The following is a 5,098-nucleotide window of genomic DNA, read 5'->3' on the forward strand; positions in this document are numbered from 1 at the left end:
ACACATTTGTATTTTTTGTGTCCATGCCAACTTTTCACATCCATTTATAGCACCAGAAATATATGGTAAACTTTTTTTAAGAATGCCTGATAACTTATGCCGTAAAAGCAATTTTTTCGTTACATTATTGTTGAAGGCAAATTAAAACAAAATAATGTCACAAACAATAGATTTATACATTATACTACACAAAGTTGATAGTTGGTTTATACATATTGCAAGAAATTGGTCTGTTTATTACTACTGTTGCAATTTTTATTTTATTGAAGAATAACACAGAAACTAATGAAAAATTTATATGTGCCAAAAAATGTCATAAAAAATCTGTAAACTATCTTACTCATCTTTTCTCATACTAATAACATTTTTATAGAATCTAAATTTGTTATACCTACCTAAAATGTGTTAAAAATTTAAAAAAATATACCTGACTGGATATTATGCCCTAATATAAGGGCAACATTTCATCACCATAAGGGTAGGATATGATGAACAAAATTTATTTTTTATAGATAACATTGACGTTCCATCAAAAGCTCCATTCTACCCGCTAAAACATTCCCGCCATTTTCACCGCTTTATTTAAAGGGTGGTAACAATCGGGCGGTCGGCGGACAGATTAATTCATATCTAATGAAGTAAAACGGCGGGAACGGCCAGGTCAGCTTATCAGAGACTTATGGAGTCATAAACATTGGCTATCACCACCCCCTCCCCCCCCTGGGCTGCCCTGGGCCACAAAATACTACAAGAGGTTTTATTTCCCCCTGAGATACGGTGACAATATCTCTGCGGCACACGTAAATTACTCAGGAATTACATCATTGGATCAGCTGATTCGTGTCATCTGTTTTGAAGTCAGCTGTTGATTTTGTCTATACAAATAAAATATGCCTACACTTTTTCCAGGAAGTGCTTAAATTTATGAAAAGTTCCAAACAGATCTATGAAAACTTATTCTGTCGTTTGCAATGTGTGGTCGAATATTTTCTTTGAAAAGGCTTAGATTTTCGGCATGATATTAGATTGAAGTAATATTTATGGAAATTAAAAACCTTAGAGATACTTTTAAACTATTTTTTACTGACTAATTTACATTTTAACACTAAGGTACACTGACGTAATATTAATATGGGATATAATATACGTAAATAAATACAATGAATACAATCACATGTTTTATTTAAATTTAAATAAATTTGTCTTTTATGGAAACAATAGTTTTGAATTGTTTAGCCAATGGTTTTAGTTATAAATTTACTTATTTTTCATAAACTGGGCTCAAATTTTGTTGTTGCATTAAGTTTGGATTGAAATTATTGTTATTTTTATCAAAATTATACATGGTTTAACATCTTAAATGATTAGTTGTTCTGCAATGTTTTCACATAAAGGGAGGATTTTACAAACACGTGGCTTTATTTTCATAAAAATCAGTGTACAGAGAAGTCAGTATGTGATACAAAGAGTGCAGCATTGCAAAGCATAGCACAATATGGAAAATGTCGTCATTTGACGCGACAGGGAATGATGACACTTTGACGGGAAAAGCACGTCAAAGTGTCACAAAAAAGAAGTAGTATGGTAAAGAGCAGCAAAGAATGAAACATCATGAGTAAGGCAAAGCACGCTATTGGCAAAGTCTGACACAGCATTGCAAAGTATTTATGACACAAAACAAACAGCTTTACAAACACCCTACATACGTTTTGAGTGCTTTACACTTTGGATCTCATTATATTGATGTTTCAACTTATTCAATATTGTTTGCTCAGTTTGAGTGGGGACGTACATCTGCCACCCCCCCCTAGTTTCCTCCCCACTAAACGCTGCATCTATTATGTCACCATCAGATAAATTGCCCTGTTAATCATTGGGGGACGCCCTTATAAACGTGTTGGCTTTTTACTCGATTCAAGACATTCTCGCTGGCCCGTGAGTAAATTAATGATTCGTTTGGTTAACGGGAACGGATTTAATACACCCTCCCCTTTTTTATAGTACAGCAGCCCTGATGGGGGAAGATTTTTCCAGCGTGAATGAAATTGCTGATTCGTAGATTAAACATCGTTATAAATTTTTATCCTTATGTATAAACTGACGATAACTTGATAAAGTTCACAAGTGTTAGATTTGTTTAAGTTTATTGATCGTTTAACATTTTTAAAACTAGTTTTACCAATGTTGTTTGTACCCAGCGACACCTTAATTTAATTTACCTATTTCGCCCGAAGGTCAAGACCTTCTGAGTAGATTAAGGTACTCTATGCGCATTTAGCCGCTCAGTGCGGCATCTTCATGGAGTTCTTCATTCTTCTCAGCGGCGAAATGCGCATAGAGTACGATAAGTTCAACTACAAGACCTTCAGGCGAAATAGGTAAATTAAATTATTAGTTTTACCAATTACATATTTGTAAAGTAAACTAATGTTTGTACTTAGGTACTTAAGGTTGATGCATACTCTAGGAATAGGCATTAAATCGAGCTTCAGATTAACCAAATTGACTACAAAGCATAATTGCAATTTCAAAAACCAATCAACCAACCCAGCTATATATTGCGTCAAACTAAAGCTACCAAGAACTCAAAATTTTGTCTCTTCCCCTTTCTTTACTCTCATTTTTAAACTGCATCCTTTCCAACCTATTGCGGGTGAAAGATTGTGCTTCCAGATTTTTATTTAGATAAAATATAAAGACTCGACACCATATTTAAGATTAATCAATACTTATACACTTTAATGGATTTTAACTTTATTGGATTTTGGGAAAACTATATATTTCAATTGAACAAAATCAACTACTCCAATTATGACTTTATTTGTTTTACTGGCTAATAAACGCCATTTTAATTTAAGGTAGGGCCTAATCAAACATTTTGAATTTGATTTCAACAAATTCAATATAAGTAATTGAATTAAATAGTAACCAACTACCTACGAACTTTTTATATTTATGTAGGTAACTCTATTTTATTACTTATTAGATTTTGGAATTCATTATGTCTTAGTTGAATTATCTTTATTTATTGCTTGTTGTAAATAAACAAAGAATAAAAATAATTACGGAAATATTGCGTGGACCTAAAGATATTTATTAAACTTATTGCGTGTTAAGTAGAAGAGTAAAACAATCTGCAATAAAACTAATCTATATAACATTTACAACCAGACTTTCAATTAGTTACCATATAAAAATAATTGCACCATAACAAATGTCTATTCAAATTGATTAATTGATATCAGACCTATTGTGAATTTTAGTATGATATGTCATCCATGAAAAATAATGCATTTAATTGTCCTTGTTAGCAACAGTGCATTTGTAACCGACCATGAAATTAGAAACTTTTATATTTGTTCATTATTCATAATTTTCAAATTTAAATTGGTTTACATTGTCTGTTGTATGTACTTAATTAAAATGGCATACAATTTATAAAGTTTATAAGTTTAATTTATATACGTACGTTTAGCAGTTTTTATAAAATTTAAAAAGATAAAATGTTTTATTTATTTATTTCGGCAAGACCCGTTTGACAATATTACTGGATAAAAAATAAATAAGACATAAAGTAGTTAATTAACTAAGATACTATAAATTTATATGCATTGTGGTAAAATATGTAATAACTCCCTCGTAATTAGTGATGAAGTTCAAATGACGGTTTAAATTATTATTTTGAATGGCAACTATTTTTATTTGTTGAAATCACTTATAGAAAGAAATTACAGATGTTAGACCCACTCTTTATTCCACCCGAATATTTTCCTTGAGGTATAAAGAATTAGGCTCTTTATCTATTAAAAACAGCTATTGCTGCTACATAATGACGAAAAACAAATACATTATTTTATCGTAAGTGTAAGTGTATTGTGTGATGTGGCGTGGCTATTTGACGTGACGAATACAATATTTTGTATCTGATTTTGACGTTGACTTAATTGACAGCCAAGATTGAGACGTTTGGCTTAGAATTAACAAGTCTTTGAATGTTTAATTTTATTTACTTAAAAACAGAGCCTTTTTGCTATTCTATGCACACAATTAACATCTCTAATCGAGCAGTTGCAAGGTTTTGCTGGAAAAATACGTGTAGTTCTTTAAATTAAGACGCTAATTTAAAACCTTGACGAATTTAAATGGTAATCGTTCTAAAATGGTTCTCAAAACAAATCATTCGGAATTTTAGATCAAGATAGACGAAAGTTAGAAAGAACAAGTTGGTTAACACAACAAGTTGTAAACTAAAAGATCTCAGAATAGTTTATATGGCCAATACTAGAATTAGGGATTGGACGAAATGAACTTTAAGGTACGTACCAAGTAATTATATTTACGTCACTGAATATTTACCAATATTCTTTGATTTGTGAAGTATGGGGAAACAAACCCCATGAATTGTATAGTGGTTAGTATTTAATGATTCGTGAATAAAACCACACATGTTTTTTTTTTTTTTTTGTATCTGCTTATTAGTTTTATTAACATTCAATTGTTCAATACAATACAGTATTCTTCATTTCTCCGCTTGTTTTAAGACGTTTTCCAACATTCAGATTAGTTTGTATTTTCCTATTTTCTTATAATAGCAGCAAAGGGGTGGAAAACCCCTTCATAGGTCCCCTCCCTTAAGACGGATGGACACATTAATGCCCGTATGTTACGGGCAAAAACATTTATACGACAAGAAACTCATACTGTACTTTAAACATCCTTTCTAAACACCTGCGAACACAATGATCACGGACACGGTAATGGTAATGATGTTGAAGCTTGTTCAATTTTAAGACGATTGCACCAAACAGATGGTACGGTCAAATCGGTGCCAAGCGGACAGTGGTACCAACAATGTTCAATTAGAATGGAACCCACGCCATTACCTGAGCATGTGCGGATAAATCAATCAGACAAATGAAGTGGACGCGAACAAAGAAGGAACACCAGGTCTGCCACTAACAAAGATGTCAATACCGCAGACGATAAACTCAAATCGTGAGGGAGAAAAGTAATCCGGGAGGGAGCTCATTGTACCGTAATTGGCTCGATAATTGTCACCGCCATCGTCCACGGCGCTACTTTCCTGAGCCGCGATTGC

This window comes from Macrosteles quadrilineatus, unplaced genomic scaffold (assembly GCF_028750875.1).
Source record: "Macrosteles quadrilineatus isolate MER2022 unplaced genomic scaffold, UCM_ALF_1.0 Scaffold_1__1_contigs__length_201487025, whole genome shotgun sequence".
In the NCBI taxonomy this organism is placed as follows: Eukaryota; Metazoa; Arthropoda; class Insecta; order Hemiptera; family Cicadellidae; genus Macrosteles; species Macrosteles quadrilineatus.